Source organism: Pantherophis guttatus, chromosome 15 (assembly GCF_059756535.1).
Source record: "Pantherophis guttatus breed Tessera chromosome 15, ASM5975653v1, whole genome shotgun sequence".
Taxonomy (NCBI): Eukaryota; Metazoa; Chordata; class Lepidosauria; order Squamata; family Colubridae; genus Pantherophis; species Pantherophis guttatus.
In genome coordinates this window covers 5,741,315-5,762,610 of record NC_142077.1, presented here as the reverse complement: position 1 = coordinate 5,762,610, position 21,296 = coordinate 5,741,315, and the positions used below count along the sequence as shown (strand labels likewise).

General features: G+C 45.1%; 1 protein-coding gene across 2 annotated transcripts in view; it reads left to right on the top strand.

Moving 5' to 3' along the window:
- The window catches only part of AGRN (agrin), a 211,255-nt gene that overhangs the window by 14,795 nt on the left and 175,164 nt on the right, over window positions 1–21,296 (top strand). The gene's annotated exons all lie outside the window — the stretch shown is intronic.

Below are 21,296 nucleotides of genomic sequence, written 5' to 3'. Positions count from 1 at the left end.
GGCCCGGAATCTGCAGCCGTGGCCGTCTTTTATCATTTTATAGGCAGTCCTCGATTTACGACCACCATTGAGGCCCGAATACTAAGCGAGACATTCGTTAAGGGAGTTTCGCCCCATTTTACGAACTTCCTCTCCACGGTTCTTAAAGTGAATCACTGGCGTTGTTAAATTAGGAACATGGTTGTTAAGTGAATCTGGTGTCTTCCCCGTTGTCACGTGACCCCGGGACAGAGCAAACCGTCATAAATAGGAACATCTGAATTTCGTTCACCTGATCGTGCTGGAATGGCCTTAAGTGTGAAAAACGGTTGCAATTGACTTTTTTTAGTGCCGTTGTAACTTTGAACAGTCACTAAACGAACTGTCGTAAGTCGAGGACTACCTGAACTCTGATTAATTGCAGGAAATACCTAAAATGATCATAGGCCATCAGGAATTCCTAGCAATTACGCCCAATCCCTTGGGCTGCCCGTTTCAGAATTTACTACCCTTTTCCCCCGAAAATAAGACCTCCCCTGATAATAATAATAAGCCCAGTCCGGATTTTGAGCGCATGCGCTAAAATAACCCTCCCTCCTGAAAATAAGCCCTCCCCGAAAATATTTAAATGCATGCACCGTCGGTCCCCGCCATTTTCTCTGGTTTCCTCCATGCACCCCAAAATAATAAGGCCTCCCCGAAAATAAGGCCAAGCGCTTATTTCGGGGTTCAAAAAAAACATAAGACAGGGTCTTATTTTCGGGGAAACACGGTACAAATCTCCTGTGTTATAATCATAAGGACTAGAACCTTTTAAAAAAAAAAAGGCTGAATACTTACCCAGCAGGCCAAGATCTATTCCAGTGGTGTGTTTTTAATTTCCTGAAATTTGTACTCCCTTGTCGAATTTCACGGACCACCGTGATGCTGGGTGGCATCCATTACTACAAAGTGTGAGGACTATAAAAACAAGGAAAAGAATGCTGTACGATCCAAAGGGGGAGGGAAAACATTCAGACTACAAATATAAAATCCTATAAGGAACTTGGTCTCTTATCCTAGCCTAAATTTTGGGGGAAACAGCCAGATTTCTACATATTTTTATTTTTATTTATTTATTTTTTAAAAAAGAGGTCGGTAGCTCTGTGAATCTCTGGATACAGCTTTGGGCTTTTTTTTTAATTGTTGTTGTTAAATTGCGACTGACATGGTGTGTGTCCCATTCATAAGAACTCTGTGTGTGTTTGTGTGTGCTTAAGGGTGTGTGTTTTAACAGTAAGCTCCAAAACCCAAAAGAAACTCCTCGGGCATTTTAAAAACTGGAATGTGCTCAGAGTTACACATTCCGGTTTGATTGCCTCTGAACTTTTTCTCTGTATTTGCTTTCCAACCTATGATTATGTTTTTAAACAAGCCGCAATATTTGTCTGTTCTCTGCCACACCGTGCTGTGCGTGCAATTATTACTTATTAGCTGTTACGGCAGGGAATGTATTCCATAAATTCTGATTTTTTTTAAAAAAAAAACCTGACTGGTATTATTTGAGCTTCTTTGCAGCGGCCGGTAGTCCTCGACTTATGACCGCAACTGAGCCCACAATTTATATTACTAAGTGAGACCTTTTCTTTGCCCCCATTGTACGACCTTTCTTCCCACTGTCGTTAAGTGAATCACTGCAGTTGTTAAAGTTAGTCAAACGGTTGTTAAATGAATCTGGTTTTCCCATGGTCAGAAAGTTGCAAAAAGGTTCGATGACATGAGCCCAGGATAGAATGGCCTGATTTGCACACAATTCTGGGCCAAAGCTGACTTTCAATCATGGTTTTGCTGGCATCACAGATCTGTCTGTTTATTAGGCTTGTCAACTGCTCTCATCTTGATGATCTTGTACTTTGGGAGCCCCCCACCCCAATTTTCTTGGACTCGAATTGGGAAACCTGGTTGGCTGAATTTGGAACATGTCAGTATCTTACGCCAAGTCCTGTGCTTAGTTTGAAGTTTTAAACGAAGAAGCTTCAAGATCTGAGGTTGTTGCAAAACTAAGAAACTTTTAAGATCCTGGCATGTTGGACCAAGAAATGTTAGTTTCCTGTGACTTTCAGATCAAGGCATGTTGGTTAATTAAAGACTTCTGAAAGGCATTGTGGTCTGTGGGGTTCTTCCTGTATATTCTGACTTATTCAACTAAAATAAACTCACTTTGCAAAGACACACAGAATGCTGGAAGTATTTGATCTGGAAAAAAGCAAGTGGGATTTTGGTCTAGAACTGCATTCTTTTTTTTCCTGTGTATCTCTTCCTTCTGTCTCCCAGTTAAACTACTTGTACTTTCTTTTATTTTCGGGCAAATACGGTACTAAATGCATCCGTTTGGTTGACAATCTTAACTGGGGCTTATTTTTGGGGTAGGGTTTATATTACGAGCATCTTGAAAAATGCTAGGGCTTATTTTCCAGTTAGGTCTTATTTTCAGGGAAATACGGTATTAAATGCTGACAATCTGGCTGACAATCTTAACTGGGGCTTATTTTTGGGGTAGAGCTTATATTATGAGTAGCCTGAAAAATCATGCTAGGGCTTATTTTCCAGTTGGGTCTTATTTTGGGGAAAATACGGTACTAAATTCATCCGTTTGGTTGACAATCTTAACTGGGGCTTATTTTGGGGGTAGGGCTTATATTACAAGCATCCTGAAAAATCATTATAGGGCTTGTTTTCCAATTGGGTCTTATTTTCAGGGGAAATACGGTACTAAATGCGTCCATCTGGCTGACAATCTTAACTGGGGCTTATTTTTGGGGTAGAGCTTATATTACGAGTAGCCTGAAAAATCATGCTAGGGCTTATTTTCCAGTTGGGTCTTATTTTCGGGCAAATACAGTACTAAATGCATCCGTTGGGTTGACAATCTTAACTAGGGCTTATTTTTGGGGTAGAGCTTATATTATGAGCATCCTGAAAAATCATGCTAGGGCTTATTTTCCAGTCGGGTCTTATTTTCAGGGAAATACGCTACTAAATGCGTCCATCTGGCTGACAATCTTAACTAGGGCTTATTTTTGGGGTAGAGCGTATATTATGAGTAGCCTGAAAAATCATGCTAGGGCTTATTTTCCAGTTGGGTCTTATTCTGGGGGAAACACACACACGAACGAAAAATAAACTGGGACTTTAGTACAGGGAGCTGTAGAAGGAAGTGAAGATTAGAAAGAACAGAGGGAAAAAAAACCACCTTGACAGGGGCGTGTAAGACGAAGATTGGCGTTATTCCAAACAGAAAGCTCTCCTCCATTCATTCATTCCAATCCGGTGGACTCAGCAGCATTTTTGCTCATTTAAATCATGCGGACTTTGACCTCTCTCTGGGTGTAGAAAACGGAGAGAGATGCATTCCTTGGGATGTGATGCCAATCCAGGCTGGTGACTAGGAAATTATTGAAGGAAGAGGTGGGGTTTTTAAAAGGGACAAGGAATGGCTTAATCCTCCTCTTCCTGTCCATGCAGAACCTTAACGGTTTGCACTCACGCATTCCACCGAGCCTTTAACGCATCTGCTCTGGTTTGGCTTACTTTAGCTCTGACGACTTCCGGTTGTGTAAACCAGGCTGCAGTTGGCTTGTAAGAAAACCGTGGCTTAAACTGTGGGTGCGAACCCAACCTTTGGGGGTTGACCTTAGGCCAAATCAGAAAAAGCACGGGAGGGATTTCCAACTTTAGCAAAGTTTGAGCTGCTTCTAAGAGCAGTGCCATGTGGAGTTCATTCAGGGGTGGGCTTAAATTTTTTTTAGCAAGGGGTTGTTTGCCCGGTTGCTGAGTGGGCGTGGCCATGGTGGGCATGGCGTGGATGGCCTCCTGCACCACAGTGGGTGGGTGGGTGGGGTGTTTCTGCCCTCCCCAGGCTCTGGAGGCTTTTCTCAAGCCACCGAGAGGGTGAAAACGGCCTCCCCAGGCTCTTGAGCGCCTCCAGAGGCCAGAAACGGGCCAGTTTCCGGCCTTCCCGAACTTCCGGTAGGCCTGTTTTTCACCCTCGACGAGCCTCTGCCCACATCTTGCACTTACCTGCATCCAAAATGAGCCGTGTGGAGACTCCTGGGTGGTGCAGGTGGTTGAGGCCAGCAAGGAGTGGGATTTGGGTGTTCTCCGAATTGCACAGAATCTTAGCTAGAGGTTCTCCCGAACCCCCAGCAGCCCACCCCTGAGTTCATTAAGTGGGCCCCATTGCGTTGTTTACCTTGTGTATGCTTGTACACAGACACACAACATCTGCATGCACCGATGTTGTGTGTCTGTGCACAATGCTTTCAGATACTTTCAGACTGATACTTTCAGACTGATGTTCGTTGCGATACTCTTAAGAAAGGAAAAAAGCAGGAGTAAAACGAAGGGATGCTGCCATTGCTATATGCTTCTAATAATGATTAATATTGATTACGTGTTCGGAACTAACAGATATCCATTCATTCAGCTGGATAACCAACCCAGATATTCAACCTGGGTTTTCTGAGGCTCGACAATCCACATGCACTCCTGAGCTGGGTTTGGGTTTTTTTCTTCTTCCAAGTTTCGACTTTATCCAGCTGCTCTTTTCCTGCCTCTCCTTTATCCCTCCCCCTCCCTCCCACATCCCTTTTTCTTTCTTCCTTTTCCACCCAGCCTTTCTTTAACACTGAGGAGTTTTGTTCTTGTAAACTGGTCCGTGCAAAATTCCCTTTTCAGTGGCCTTAAAAGGGCTCCTAAGAATCTCCTGGAGGGAGGCTCCAAAGCAAGGAAAATTGCTGGCAAAGCAAGTTAGATCTCGGTAAAAAATCCGTACATTTCCCAGGCTGTCTTTTAGCAAAAAAAACACCCCCATCAACTCTGGGAAGAGGAGGGTTTCTCCTTCTTCTTCTCCTCCTCCTCCTCCTCCTCCTCCTTCTCCTTCTCCTTCTCCTTCTCCTTCTCCTTCTCCTTCTCCTTCTCCTTCTCCTTCTCCTCCTTCTCCTTCTCCTTCTCCTTCTCCTTCTTCTTCTTCTCCTTCTCCTTCTCTTTCTTCTTCTTCTCCTTCTTCTCCTCCTCCTCCTCCTTCTTCCCCTTTTCTCTCTTAATCCTTCCTGGTGCCTTTGTGATGTTTTTCAGGCCAAAAAAAGACCTCCTTGTTTTCTTAAACTCTCTCTCTCTGTGTGTGTTTGTGTGTTGTGTCTTTCTCTCTCAAACAAGCTTCTGTTTCAGCCGGCTGAGAAAGTCGATCAACAGCTGTGAAAATGGTGTATTTTACTGTAAAGGAACCTCCTGCTGGGCAAAATTTTTTGGCCTGGGATATGTTGTGGGGGCTGAGATATCCACAGGGGTTTAAGAGTGAGATAAATGTCTGCTTCGCTTGGAAACTTAGTCGATGTTATAATGGTTAATACATCGAGGAAGACTTTTATGTTGTAAAGAACGATGAGCTAGTCTTCGCCAGGCTTCCCGTAGTTTTATTCTTAGGGTCGCAGATCTGCCAGGGTCTTCAGAAATGGGATATCCATCAATTGTACTTCAGAGTGGTAATAGTCTTCTCGGAGTTCACCCACTGTCATTTGCTACGTGATGTGGGAGATTGACAGAGATGGAGGGAGCCATTTAAGGCCACTTAATCTCAATCCAAATTTGTTATTATTGTTGTTAGTTGCAAAGTCGTGTCCGACCCATCGCGACTCCATGGATAATGTTCCTCCAGGCCTTCCTGTCCTCTACCATCTTCTGGAGTCCATTGAAGCTCACGCCGACTGCTTCGGTGACTCCATCCAGCCACCTCGTTCTCTGCCGTCCCCTTCTTCTTTTGCCCTCAATCGCTCCCAGCATTCGGCTCTTCTCCAGGGAGTCCTTCCTTCTCATTAGGTGGCCAAAGGATTTGAGTTTCCTCTTCAGGATCTGGCCTTCTAAAGAGCAGTCAGGGTTGATCTCCTCTAGGACTGACCGGTTGGATGGCCTTGCAGTCCAAGGGACTCGCAGGAGTCTTCTCCAGCACCAGAGTTCAAAGGCCTCCATTCTTTGGCCCTCAGCCTTCCTTGTGGTCCAACTTTCTCAGCCATACATTGCAACTGGGGAAACCATCGCCTTGACTATACGCTCTTTCGTTGGCAGGGTGATGTCTCTGCTTTTTAGTATGCTGTCTGGATTTGCCATCTAGATTAAAACATCCCAAACAGGTAGTCCCCTAGCCCTCCATTTCGACTTACAAATACAGATTAACAGAGTTGGAAGGGACCTTGGAGGTCATCTAGTCCAACCCCCTGCCCAAGCAGGAGATCCTACCCCATTTCTGACCGATGGCAGTCCAGTCTCTTCTTGAAAGCCTCCAGGGATGAAGCTCCCGCTATCTTCAGAAGTTGTGGGAGCTTCATCACTGGGAAGCTTTCAAGAAGAAACTGGACTGGCATCTGTCAGAAATGGTGAAGGGTCTCCTGCTTGGGCAGGGGGGTTGGACTAGATGACCTCCAAGGTCCCTTCCAACGCTGTAAAATAAATCCTTGACTTTATTCTAGTCAGAAGTTTGAAGAACCTTGTCCCATCTTCCCATCTCCAGGCTGAAGACCTCCAGATTCTAATTCTCCGTTCAGCCAAGTTTCCCTTCTTTGAATCAGTTTCAGATTTCTAAGTCCCTTCCTACATATCTAAAGGAGCTGGATCAAATTCTTGACATGGGATCTAAACCATACGGGGGGGGGGGGGGAGAAAAGAAAAGAAAAGAAACGTCCAGAACAATGGGACTGGCGATTTAGAAATTATTTTTTCTGTTGATGTGGCCTAAAAACAGCATTTGCCCTTTCTGTCACTTTGCTGATCTAAGTCAGCTATTATTCCCGTATCTGTTTCCGTCTTTTTTTTTTTTCCCCTTTAGAAATGGATACGGCTGCGTATGAAAAACTTGTACTTTCCCCTTCGTTCAGGTTCAGCTGAGACCTATTCCCTGGTTAATGACTTTTTTTAAAGTGTTATTTTAGATTATTTTTCTCTTTTCCGCCCTCCTCCCCCTGTTGCTTTTCCTGTTTTGGCCGGCTGACACAGATTCTCAAGGCTATTTAGATTTAGAGGCTTACGAACTTCTGATTTCAGAAGGAACGCAGAATGCAGAGTATCATCTCGGTCATGGTCGCTGGGCTATTATCATCATTTGGCCGAAAAGGAAATCGTGACAATATCCAGGCGCTGCTTCTGCCTAAATCTCCCTTTTTTTCCTTCCTTTTGAGATGCTTTTTGGCTTTTGGCAGCTTCCTGTTGGGATGGTACTCATTCTTTTCCATGGGAATAGAAGTAAGACCTTTTAAAAACAGGGCTCTTAACAAAACAGTGGTCTCTGAATCCTTTTATTGGGTGTTTGGGTGTTTGGGAGGGAAAAAGTAGTATATTTATCTCTGGACAGGCTGCTCTTGAAGTTCACATACTTATTACCTCCTGTAAAAGTTGCTAAAAATCAAGAAAGAGTAGAGTAGAGTAGAGTAGAGTAGAGTAGAGTAGAGTAGAGTAGAGTAGAATGAACAGAGAATGCAATAAATAGAGTAGAGTAGAGTAGAGTAGAGTAGAGTAGAATAGAATAGAATAGAATAGAATAGAATAGAACAGAATAGAATAGAATAGAATAGAATAGAATAGAATGGAACAGAGAATGCAATAAATACAGTAGAGTAGAGTAGAGTAGAGTAGAGTAGAGTAGAGTAGACTAGACTAGACTAGACTAGAATAGAATAGAATAGAACAGGGAATGCAATAAGTAGAGTAGACTAGACTAGACTAGACTAGACTAGACTAGACTAGACTAGACTAGAATAGAATAGAATAGAATAGAATAGAATAGAATGGAACAGAGAATGTAATAAATAGAGTAGAGTAGAGTAGAGTAGAGTAGAGTAGAATAGAATAGAATAGAACAGAGAATGCAATAAATAGAGTAGAGTAGAGTAGAGTAGAGTAGAATAGAATAGAATAGAATAGAATAGAATAGAATAGAATAGAATAGAATAGAATAGAATAGAATAGAATAGAATAGAATAACAGAGTTGGAAGGGATCTGCTGTCCACCATTAAACCATCTTTTCAAGCAGTCTCCATATTTCCAGGGTCTTTCTCCCTACTTGGAACTGAACCCAGATGGACATTTCTTCCAACAGAATAAGGTGGACTGTAAGAATCAACTCCCGGACGTGTACAAGTTCTAGAGAGCATTTTATAATCCACCACTTGCACACTTTTCCCTTGTCAGCGAAAACGTCCCATCTCCTTGCTGAAAGTTAATAAAAATATATATATATATTAAATAATATAAAATACATGCAATAATCCGAATGCCTCGGCCCTAATATATTTTGATCTATTGGGTGCTGAGCCAATTCTTTTTAACTCTACCTCCTCCTTTTCCGTGAATCTTGTTCAAGAAGAATAACTTTCTGGATTAAGCAGTTGCTGAAATGTTTATCACGAAAGGAAATGGCTGGGATATCCTTGAAAAACTTCAGTTTATCACAGAGGACAGGATGAGGGAAGAGCCCTTGTGCACAAAATCGTTCTGGAGTAGGATCCGTGGCACTTCAACTAACTAAAAAAAAAAGAGAGAGGAAAAAAAGGAAGGAGCTATCGGTCTCCATTAATTTTGGTGTCTTGTTTTCTGCCTCCTGAACCCCAGGCGGTAAATCTGAATTCCCAACCGACCGTCGGTGGAAGAGAACAATTCGCCTCTTGCCCAAAACGTTGGGTTTGTCAAAATGCGTCTGGTGGAAAGTCGAACTGACGCTGAATGTCAGAGCCCGAGGTTCTCCTTAGCTGCCTACATTTCAAATCTTCCCTCCCAGGAGCGAGAGAAGAGAAGAATTTCCACTGATCTTGTCATCAGTGCAGAAGAGGCTATCCTTGGGCATGCAGCCTTGCCGCTTGCAACATTCACAGCCTCCTGGCCTTCACACAATCGCATCTGTTGGAGTCCCCTGATTGAAATGTTCAGAAACGGCAGGAAGAAAGACGCTCTTTAAAAAAAACCCAAGCTGGGAGAGATCGTTGCGTGTCCAACTCACAATACCTGAGGACATACGAAGAAGGAGGGAGGAGGGAGAAGGGAGAAAGGAGAAGAAGAAGAGGAGGAGGAGGAGGAAGAGGGAGAAAAAAGAAGAAGAGGAGGAGGAGGAAGAGGAAAAAGAGGAGGAAGAGGAGGAGGAAGAGGGAGGAATAAGAAGAAGAGGAGGAGGAAGAGGGAGGAGGAGAAGGAAGAGGAAAAAGAAGAGGAGGAGGAAGAGGGAGGAGGAAGAGGGAGGAAGAGGAAGAAGGTGGAGGAGGTGGTGGTAGAGAAAGAAGAAGCGGAGGGAGGGAGGAGGCGGAAGAAGAAGAAGAGGAGGAAGAGGGAGGAGGAGGAGGAAAAAAAGAGGAGGAGGAAGAGGGAGGAGGAGAAGGAAGAGGAAAAAGAAGAGGAAGAGGGAGGAGGAGGAAAAAGAAAAAGGAGGAGGAGGAAGAGGAGGAGGAGGAGGAAGAGGAGGAGGAGGAAGAGGAAAAAGAGGAGGAGGAGGAAAAAGAAAAAGAAGGAGGAGGAAGAGGGAGGAGGAGGAGGAAGAGGAAAAAAGAGGAAGAGGAGGAGGAGGAGGAGGAGGAGGAGGAAGAGGAAGAGGAAGAGGAAGAAGAAGAAGAAGAAGAAGAAGAAGAAGAAGAAGAAGAAGAAGAAGAAGAAGAAGAAGAAGAAGAAGAAGAAGAAAATCATAATGGTAAAAGCAGTGAGGAGCCATGAAATGCAAATTGTGCTTAACCTCCTGTGCAGAATTCTGCGGTGAGGTACCAACTCAAAAGTCCCTGGAGATGCAGAGGCCACGAGTCCAGGCTTGTCTTTCCTGATTCTTGCCCTGAAGAATTAAGTTCAGCGTTGGCTGTTTATCTTATGAACGGCTCCGTGTAAAAACTCCACATTCTTTTGACGTGACTCCTGGAGAGCCCACGGTCTGGAGTTGTGCCGTCTTTGGAGCCAAACTTTCTCAATGAAATCTTTGGGCCATCCTCCAGCCCAATTGGCACACTGGACTCTCGCCCCCAATTATTCAACAAATTGTCTCTCTTGATGGTTTTAAATTCCCTTTATCCTCCCCCCCCCCCGCCTTTTTAATTACACAGATGAGTAAAGGAATATAATTCGGATGCTTTAGCTCAGCCTGGTGGCTTATTTAACAGAATAACAGAGTTGGAAGGGACCTTGGAGGTCTTCTAGTCCAACCCCCTGCTCAGGCAGGAAACCTTACACCACTTCAGACAAATGGTTGTCCAACCTCTTCTTAAAAACTTCCAGTGTTGGAGCATTCACAACTTCTGGTGGCAAGTTGTTCCACTGATTAATTGTTCTCACTGTCAGGAAATTTTTCCTTAGTTCTAGGTTGCTTCTCTTCGTGGTTAGTTCCCACCCGTTGCTTCTTGTCCTGCCTTCGGGTGCTTTGGAAAACAAATTAACCCCCTCTTTTTTGTGGCAGCCCCCCAAATACTGGAATACTGCTATCGTATCACCCCTAATTCTTCTTTTCGCTAGATTCCTGCAACCTTAATCAAGTCCTGCGGATTTAAAAAGGCACAAATAACCTGCAAAAAGTGGCTAGAAAGCAGAGTCAAATTATTTTAATTCAGTTTCTTTGGAATGGTTTCTTTTCCAAGCCTACGATTCCTTCTCCTCTGCTTTTCCTTCCTTGAGTGTGCCTGGGATGCTGTTGAAAATTCCTGATTTACCTATGGAGTGGAGTTGCCCAGACCTGTGGGTAGAAGCCAAGGGGCATTCTTTTCATAGCTGGGGCATGATCCTTTCCAGAGAAGAGGGCGAGGCACGTCAAAAAGGTGGAGAATTAGTCAGTGATTCTGAATTGCCCTCTCTCCTGCCCAAAACACAGCTACGTCGGCAAGAATCAGGGGTGCTATTCAGCAGGTTCTGACAGGTTCTGGAGAACCGGTAACGGAAATTTTGAGCAGTTCGGAGACCCGGCGAATACCACCTCTGGCTGGCCCCAGAGTGGGGAGGGAATGTGGATTTTGCAGTATCCTTCCCTCAGGAGTGGGGTGGGAATGTGGATTTTGCAGTATCTTTCCCCAGGAGTGGGGAGGGAACGGAGATTTTGCGGTATCCTTTCCCCTGGAGTGGGGAGGGAATGGGGATTTTGCAGTATCCTTCCCCTGGAGTGGGGAGGGAATGGAGATTTTGCAGTATCCTTCCCCTGGAGTGGGGAGGGAATGGGGATTTTGTAGAATCCTTCCCCTGGAGTGGGGAGGGAATGGAGATTTTGCAGTATCCTTCCCTTGGAGTGGGGAGGGAATGGAGATTTTGCAGTATCCTTCCCCTGGAGTGGGGAGGGAATGGAGATTTTGCAGTATCCTTTCCCCTGGAGTGGGAAGGGAATGGAGATTTTGCAGTATCCTTCCCCTGGAGTGGGGAGGGAATGGAGATTTTGCAGTATCCTTCCCCTGCCATTCCCTCCAATCCACGCCCATAGAACCGGTAGGAAAAAAAATTGGATTTCACCCCTGGCATGAATAACACGCACACGAGAACATATTGGGCCAGATGTGGGCTGTATTTCTGTGCATGTGTGTGTGCAAAACACACTTGGGATCACGTCGGGCACTTTTGAATAGACTTCAGCATTCATGGCTTGAGACCTTATGCTCAGCATATATATCCATATTTTATGCTAGGCGACGGGAGGCCGGGCACTTCAGCATGCCTCTCTGGTGGCAGAACAGAAGACGGGAGAGGGAAGTTATAGCGCAGCGATCGTGCGCATCGTGCATGGAGAACCACTAAAGTCTGTCTTAATGCGGCATCTGGACGTGCCCAACCGAATTTTACAAGCAGATCATTGAGGGATGAATCTCCCTAAGTTTGTCTAATAATCCATCTTAGCTTCGGAAGCGGAGGGCGGAGAAGCATGTCTTGTAAATTAATTGCACAGAAAAAAAATAATAATCCCCCAATAAAAAGGTAAAGCTTCCCCGCGCACATATGTGCTAGTCCTTCCCGACTCTAGGGGGCGGTGCTCATCTCCGTTTCAAAGCCGAAGAGCCAGCGCTGTCCGAAGACGTCTCCGTGGTCATGTGGCCGGCATGACTCAACGCCAAAGGCGCACGGAACGCGGTTCCCTTCCCACCAAAGGTGGTCCCTATTTTTTCTACTTGCATTTTTTTTTAACGTGCTTTCGAACTGCTAGGTTGGCAGAAGCTGGGACAAGTCACGGGAGCTCACCCCGTTACGCGGCACTAGGGATTCGAACCGCCGAACTGCCGACCTTTTGATCGACAAGCTCACATCTCTTAGCCACTGAGCCATTGCATCCCTATCCAATAAGGAGAGCTTAATCCCTCCAATAAGGAGAGTTTAATAATTGGCATAATTGTACCCTGTATTTCCCCCCCCCTCCAAGCTCAAGCACTTAATAATCTCAGACTCCTTATAGCGGGGGTGTCAAACTGGATTTCTTCGAGGGCCAGATCAGCATTGTAGTTGTCCTCTGCGGGCCGGCTGGGGTGGTAGTGGAGACAGGACGGACACCTCCTGCAGCTCCCTCCCCCTGTTTTGCCCGGCAGAGTTCTGCAGGAGGACGTCCAGGCTGAAAATGGGGCATGGAGGGGCCGTGTACACTCCCACCACTCCAGGAGTGGGTTTCAAAAATTTTAGCAACCGGTTTTCTGCTGGGTGGGTATGACCATGTTGGGCGTGGCCTACTCAGTCTCCTGCACCATGGCTGGGGGGGGGGGCGTTTTTTCCTTTCCGGGCTCCGGAGTCTTTCCTCGAACCTCCAGGTGGGCAAAAACTGCCTCCCCCGGGCTCCGGAGGCTGGAAATGCACCTGTTTCTGGACTTCCGGAATTTCCAGGAGGCCTGTTTTTCGCCCTCGCAGAGCCTCCGCACAGGCCCTGCACTTACCTGGCATCCAAAACAGGCCGCGTGGAGACTCCTGGGAGGGATGGGGCGGGCGAGGCCAGCCAGTCCTTGCAGCTACCAGTTCGGCGAACCGGATGTAAAATGAGCACCGAACCGGCTGAATCCCATCCTTGCCCTGCTCCCCATTTTCGCTAGCAGAGGCACTAGTTTATCTACCCCATTCTCTTTATGCCCTTCCCATTTCTGTTGCAAACCTCCCTGATTTACAAGGTGAAGAAATTTGGCAGCTGTTCTTTTCCCCCCTCAAGGAATGTAAACTGAAGTTCTTGAAAATACACGCGGGTGCATACACATGCATATAAACGCATCCAGAAGATAAATTAATACGCTTTTTTTTTTCTTTCTTTCTTTCCAGGCAATCTTTCCAGGCAATTGTTATGCTTGGGGATTTCCTCTTTTCAGAACGATGAGAGTTCAAATTCTTACTTAGCCCGGTTCAAGAAACAGAGGCACAGGATTAAAGAGAGGAAAGTCCTGTGGGATTTTCCCAGTGGTTTAGGCAAATATAAATAAACCTGAATTTAGATCTCATCGCCTTTGCTGTCAATTTGGGGCTTTTGTGACCTGATTTTAGAGAGTGCCCCTGCTGTGCTAGCCAAGATTTTGAGGGTAGAATGTCTGATGTTGTATCTTTGTAGAAGGAAGCGTGTCAGTGCTACAAACTCAGCCTAAAATCTCTCTCTCTCTCTCTCCTTCCACCCTCTCTCTGCTTTTCCTCCCCTTCTTTCTCTCCTTTCCCCCCTCTCTTTCCCTCCCTCTCTCTGCTTTCCCTCCCTCCTTCCCTCTCTTTCTTTTCCTCCTCTCTCTCTCTTCTTCCCTCCCTCTTGCTTTTCCTCCCTCTCTCTCTGCTTTTCCTCCCTCCCTCCCTTTCTTTTCCTCTCTTTCTCTGTCTCTTCCTCCCTTCCTCTCTGTTTTTCCTCCCTCCCTCCCTCTCTTTCTTTTCCTCCCCCTCCCCCTCCCTCCCTCTTTTCCTCTTTCTCTCTCCCTCCCTCCCTTTCTCTGCTTTCCCTCCCTCCCTCTCTCTGCTTTCCCTCCCTCCTTCCCTCCCTCCCTCTCTTTCTTTTCCTCCCTATAGCTCTCTCTTTCTTTTCCTCTTCCTCTCTCTCTCTTACTCCTCTCTCTTTTCCTCCCTCCCTCCCTCTTCCTTTTCCTCCCTCTCTCTCTGCTTTTCCTCCCTCCCTCCCTTTCTTTTCCTCTCTTTCTCTCTCTCTTCCTCCCTCCCTTGTTGAAAATGTCCGGACCAAACATAATTTCTAATGTTGGATTTTCCCCCTTACCAAAGGGAGCCCCCTTGTGGAGTAATGTAAAGCTGTTACCATGGCAACTCCACTGTGCTGTACAGTAGATGCCATTTTAAGGCAGTCCAGTAGAAGCCGTTCTAAGGCACAACAGGCTGTATCGTAACAGAACACCCCCCCCCGAGGGATGTTAGGGATGAAAATACCCCCACAGTATTTCTTTCCAGAGAGTAAGTCATCTGTGTACCAAGTTTGGTTGAAATTGCTCAAGGCATTCCAGAGTTATGCTGGAACATACACACATATGTCCATTTTATATATATAGATTTATATAGATTTTGAGTCTTAGCAGCCCCAACTGGTGGGGCCACTGGCAAAGATTTATGGTAGTCACAGTCCGTAATCTCTGGAAAACACCCAATTGACTCTCCTTCCTGCTAACTTAGAAAGGTACAAGTTCATTCTTTTGTTTCTTTTTGTCTCACTTTCTCCAGGCCCCTGTTGAAAATTTCCTCTCCCAAGGAAAGCTGTTTTTTTTAAACCTGTTTTGGCAGGTGCCCAGGTCAGGTGGATTAGAAAAATCTGCCTGTTTGGAATGCCAATTATGTACCTCTTCAAAATTCAGATTCGAGTAACAGACTTTTTTTTATTTTGCTCAAGACATGGGTGGCTCTCTCAGGGAATGCAGTGCGGTGAATTGAATTGTCATATGCTTCTTTTCTCTTCTCTGGTCATGCATTTTAGTTGCTGAAATTAACTATCCTTGTTTCCCCAAAAATAAGACCCAACCTAGATAAATAAGCCCTAGCATGATTTTTCAGGATGCTTGTAATATAAGCCCTACTCCAAAAATAAGCCCCAGTTAAGTTCGTCAGCAGACGGAGGCTTTTAGTACTGTATTTCCCTCCCCAAAATAAGACCTAACCGGAAAATAAGCCATAATGCATCTTTTGGAGCAAAAATTAATATAAGACCCGGTCTTATTTTGGGGGGGAAAGACGGTATTATTTTTTAGCAATAATACTTAGAGTTATATGCCGCTTCACAGTGTTTTACAGCCCTCTCTAAGCGGGTTTCTAAGTCAGCATATCGCCCTCAACAATCCTCATTGTCCCCACCTTGGAAGGAAGGATGGAAAGCTGAGTCAGCCTTGAGCCAGTCAGGATCGAACTCCATGCTGTGGGCAGAGTCAGCCTGCAATAATGCATTCTAACCACTAACGTCGCCAGGGGCTCCCATGTAAAAGCGATAAAACCACACAAATAAATATTTCCAATAACAATAAAAAGACAGATTATAATTAAAAGATTAAAACCCTTTGCACATCTTAGTCTTTTCCCTTTTAGCATTGAACCTACAACGGGCCACAAAGTTTATGGATTGTAATTGTAGTATAGTTAGACCAGGGGTCTGCAAGCTTAAACACTCAAAAGAGCCATTTGGACCCGTTTCCCACAGAAAAGAAAACACCGGGAGCCACAAAACCCTTCCTGTGCCTGACTATTTCTTGAGCGGCCACAAAACTAGCATATGTAGTTGAATTAAAGATTCTGTTTTCTTCTGAAACTTTTCTTTTCTTGGATTTATCCATGGTTGGCCTACAGGGGGTCGAAAAGCTCAATAAATTGCGTGCTGGCGGGTGTCACACATTGGTGGTGGTGATGCATATTTTGAGTGACAGGGAGCCACAGCAGAGGGGTGAAAGAGCCACATGCGGCTCCAGAGCTGCAGGTCGCCGACTCTTGTCTTAGCCTATTCTGCTTTCTGCTGTGTTGCTGGATGGAAGGTGGGAGAGAGAGAAAGCTGTTTTAATGTTTCATTTATTTGTGGAAAGAGAAACTTCCTATTTCATTGACACCCAGATTCGGGGACAGAATGACATTGTTCCACCCAGGAAGCAAAACAAATCGAAGCTTTTGAAATCCTACTAAGAGTAATCTTACCAATTGCTCACTTCTGCTAAATCCCTCTGTCTAGAATTTGTTGATTTTGCAGCTCTTTGTCCCGGAGCTCGCTGTATTCTGCTCAAGATTATATATTTGAGGGGATAACAGGCATGTGTTGATGGATGTTAGCGGGATTTTGGTTAACTGATTGTTAAAGGAGATCAGCAGATTACAGGTAAGCGGTGATCCAGTTCATTGTGACTTGCATTCGCAAGCACGGAAGGATTTCTGTTCCTTGCAGACAGCTTGGTCCTTTGCATAAATCCTTCCGTTCCCCACCATCCAGTCAGAGCTGAAGAAGCTTCTTGGATAGGAAGCGAAACGTCTTCAAAGAAAAAGAAAAAAAAACAGAAAGTCCAATTGCCTTTGGGATAACCATGGCCTGGATGACTGAGAATCTCCGTAGATATCCAGGATGTGATTTATTTTTTCATTTGGAAATGACCATCTAAAAAAATATTAACTCAATGCAAGGGGTGATTCAGATTAGCAAAGGTAAAGGTTCCCCTCGCACAGATGTGCTAGTCGTTCCCGACTCTAGGGGGCGGTGCTCATCTCTGTTTCAAAGCCGAAGAGCCAGCGCTGTCCGAAGACGTCTCCGTGGTCATGTGGCCGGCATGATTCAATGCCAAAGGCACACAGAACGCTGTTCCCTTCCTACCAAAGGTGGTCCCTGTTTTTCTACTTGCATTTTTTACCTGCTTTTGAACTGCTAGGTTGCCAGCAGCTGGGACAAGTACAGGAGCTCACTCTGTTACGCGGCACTAGGGATTTGAACCGCCGAACCGCCGACCTTTCGAGTGACAAGCTCCGTGTCTTAGCCACTGAGCCACCGCATCCCTTGTGGTGGGAATAAGGGAGATTCAGGTTATTACAGAGTTAATTTTACACCCCCACAAAGCTCTGGCGCAGGGAAGACTACAAGAGCCATACACCAAAGTTCCTAATCTCTTCACCTAGACGTTAGACATTTCTTGAGCTTGAAATCTTGAGAAAAAACAAACACTACAGCCGAGTTGAATAAAAGAATTCAGATTCTTTTAGACCAGCAAGATTTTTTTTTAAAACCAATACGTATAAAGAGATGCAGATGCATATCAACTCTTCTCTTAGAATGCAGCTGTTATGATAAGCCGAAGGTACATTGGAAAAAGAAAAAAAAAGAGGATTAGCAAGAGAGATTACACAAGAGTTGGAGAAACTGACTTGGCCAGAGGGACGAAAAAGCATCCACTGTTAGTATTTCGGACCAGCCACGTTATCTAGCAGTAAATATGCCATCCGCCCACATAGTTCTCATACCCTCCCAAGGTTTTACAGATGAAAAAAAATACAGTCCGTCTTGTGTGTTGGGAAACCCACCCACCCCCTTCCTCCTCATTCCTAAGATCACTTCTCAAGCTGTCCCTTCCCCACTGTGTCACATTGCTCAAAGCTTTTTTCCCCCCCTCCCCGTTTGCTGAATGTTGCATTCATTTATTTTTCAGCTGCCTGTCCTGCAAAGGATTCAGGAGTAAAAAAAAAGGGGCATTTGTTCTCTGGGTTAAATACGTTCTGGGGGGGAAAAGGGCCAACCCCAAAATGTGCGTCTTAAACCAATGGGACGGCGAAGCGTTGTATTATGTACGTGAATTGTTGTCCCTCTGCATTGTCGTTGGCGCCCCCGTTGCCACTTAAGACTCTGCTGCGATGAATGAGCCCTTGACACCAAAGGCCTAAAATGGGAAATTAAGGCACAGGATGCCAGAAAAAAAAAATGTAATTTCTAGAAGCCCAGGCATTGGGGGTTGGAAGGGGTGGGGTGTAGCAAGCAATGAGGCTGTCAGATAGTAGAGATGCTTGTTATGGCCAAAGTTTCCCGCCCCCCATTGTACCATTGTATCTTTTTATTTGTTCACCCTCCATTTTTAAATTTAGTTAAGAAGTTCTACTGTTTCCCCCCCGAAAATAAGACCCGGATTTATTTTATTTTCAGGCCAAAATAAGCACCAGGTCTTATTTTTGGGCGGAAATGTCGTACCCACTTAGTACCACCGCAGCCAGACCTCCCATGCTTTGACCCAGTGCAAAGAGGAAGCCTGTCAGCAGTTTGGGGAGTGGTGTCAAGCAGGCCACACCCACCCAGTTGGCCACACCCACCCAGTTGGCCACGCCCACACCAGGGGTGGGTTCTACCTACCTTTACTACCGGTTCACAACGGGGGCATGTGCGTGCTCTTCTGCGGATGCGCAGAAGCATTTTGATGACGTCGGGGTTGGTGGGCGGAGCTTCCCGCCAGTTTTACTACCGGTTCTATAGAATGAAATTGAGTTTGACACCCCTGCCCTAGAGAAAGGGTGATGCCTCACACCGGATGCCGCCTGACTAGCCGATCCCTATCAAAGTCTGTAGCTCTGAGGAAGGGTGGCGCGTGCCTCCGTCAGCCATGAAAAAAGAGAGTACAATGCTCTTTATTCTTACTTTCCTATTGCTTGCGGGCAATCCTTTCTACTACGCCCAAGCTTCGTTTACCTGCTCTTTTTTTTCCCTTCTCCCGAGGCTGGAGGAACCAGATGTACGACGATGCTGCACAGCCCACTTCTTAAAATTTGAATCTTCCTCCTCCTCTCGTCTCCCTTGGGCCTGCCCTGACCTGTAAAATGCCTGCAACGGAGACCCTTCAAAGGATTTGAACATACCATGTTTCCCCGAAAATAAGACTGGGTCTTATATTAATTTTTGCTCCAAAAGACGCATGAGGGCTTATTTTCTGGTTAGGGCTTATTTTGGGGGGAAAATACAGTATTAAATGCATCCATCTGGCTGACAAATTTTAACTGGGGCTTATTTTTGGGGTAGGGCTTATATTAAGAACATCCTGCAAAATCATGCTACGGTTTATTTTACGGTTGGGTCTTATTTTCGGGGAAACAGGGTAGATGGTCTTTTCAAGGGGGAAAAAAAAACACCCTTAGCATTGAAAAAGACGGAGAAAAGGGCCATTCAAATTATCCAGGCGAGAATTGGTGCAATTTATCTGTGAGCAAAAGCCAACACAGATGGTTCTTAATTATTCGGAATAGACTTCTGGCAGAAGAGACATTTGGCAGAGGTTTTTAGAATTACAGTATGCCTGGTTTGGAAGAGAGAAAAAAAAGAAACAGGAGAAAAAAAATATGCGGCTATAATACTTGAATTGGGAGCTGTCCATGAAATTAATCAGAGGGAGAAGTGGACTCAATAACTCAACAGTCTCCTAGGACTGCTTATGGAATGTTTTATTGGTGTTAACCTACTTCCAAATCAGGGGTGGGCTGCTGAGGGTTCGGGAGAATCTGTAGCTAAGATTTTGTACAGTTCGGAGAACCCCCAAATCCCACTCCTGGCTGACTCCCCCCACCTCAGGAGTCCCCACATGGCCCATTTTGGATGCAGGTAATTGCAGGGCGTGCGTGGAGGCTCGGGGAGGACGAAAAACGGGCCTACCGGAAGTTTGAGAAGGCCAGAAACGGGCCTGTTTCCGGCCTCCAGAGGGCCTCTGGAGCCTGGGGAGGCCGTTTTCACCCTCCTGAAGGCTCGAGAAAAGACTCCGGAGCCTGGGGAGGGCAAAAAGACACACACCCTGCCATGGTGCAGGAGGCTGACTAGGCCACGCCCACCATGGCCACGCCCACTCAGCAACCAAGCAGAGAACCCCTTGCTAAAATTTTTGAAGCCCACCCCTGCTCCTAATGTATTTCTATCTCATGCTTTCCAATGAAGAGACCTGAACGGTAGGTCTTAACTACCAGAAAATTGGAAGTGGGAGGGCTTAATTAGACCCAGATGTCGGGAGCAAGAATCCTTGGGACGTCCCGTTCCCCCCCCCCCATTTTTTGCAAAAGGGCTGAACTGACGGAACTCTCCGCAGAATGAGAATTTGCAACCTCCAAAGAGAGAGAGGGAAGGACCCAGGAGTTGAGACCAAACAAACAACCCTACGGGGTATTTCGCTGGGAGCGTAGGCAAAATGACGTCGGATCTGTGGGAACAAGGGTGTGTGTGGAACAAAGTTTGAGGAACAAAGATGTGTTGGCAGATGTTTTCGCCCAACGGAAGCTGCTTGGGTCCACTGTTGTGATCCCAGCATTATCCCATTCGGTGTCACTCCATTAAAAGTTTTTTTCCCCCCCCACTTCTCCATAACTCTGCTCTGCAAGCGGTATTTCCTCTTACGATTAAAATTTCCTCTTTAGTCTTCGCGTGACACCGTGTTGTTGCCACAGATAAAAGAGTCACGGATGACATGTGGCGATGGGAGAGCTGCCACCCACCAAACAAAACCCATTTGTGCATTTTCCACCAGAGAAAGTCCATGGAACAAAGTTGTCTTTTGAATCGCAGCATCTCCTTCGCCGGAACTTTCAACAAGATGCTGAGACTTAGCAATGTTCTGAACCAAGACTTCACTGGTTGACTGACCATCAAGATGCGGAGATTTATTTATTTATTTATTTATTTATTTATTTATTTATTTATTTATTTATTTATTTATTAAATTTTTATACTGCCCCCTCTCCCGAAGGACTCGGGGTGGTGAACAGCCAAAATTAAAACACGCAATACAAATATTAAAATGTAATTAAAACAAAATTAAATTATCTTTGGCTTCTCCAATTTTAAAAACCCTTACCCATAAAATACACCCAATTAAATTTTTTTTTTATAGATTTCTAATATCTTCTTAATCGCTTTTTCTAATATCTTCTATTCTTCTAATATCTTCTTAATCGCTTTTTCATCTGTGGGGATCTCTTCGCTTTTCCAATTTTGTGCAACTACAATTCTAGCTGCGGTTATTACATGAATAATCAAATCTACCAGTTTCTTTACTATAAATTCCCGGTAAAATCCCCAACAGGAACAATTCCGGTTTTAAATCAATACGTTGTCGCGTCATCTTCTCCAGCCACAGACGAAATTTTTGCCCATTATCTTTTTGCTTCTCCACATGTCCACCTCATATGATAGTACGACCCATAGTACGACTCATTTTCTCAATGAGAGAAGGCTGCTGAAGTTTTGTGAGCTCTTTTCTGGGTTGGTTTGTTTGTTTGTATTTTCCGTTCCACCTGGTAAGAAAGAGATGGATAAATGCTGTTTTGAAGACTCAGCCACCCTGAGTCTTTGGAGAAAGGTGGCATATAAATTGAATTAATTCAATTAAATTAAGTTTGCAAGGAGAGAAAAAGAACTAGGAGGTGGGCTTTG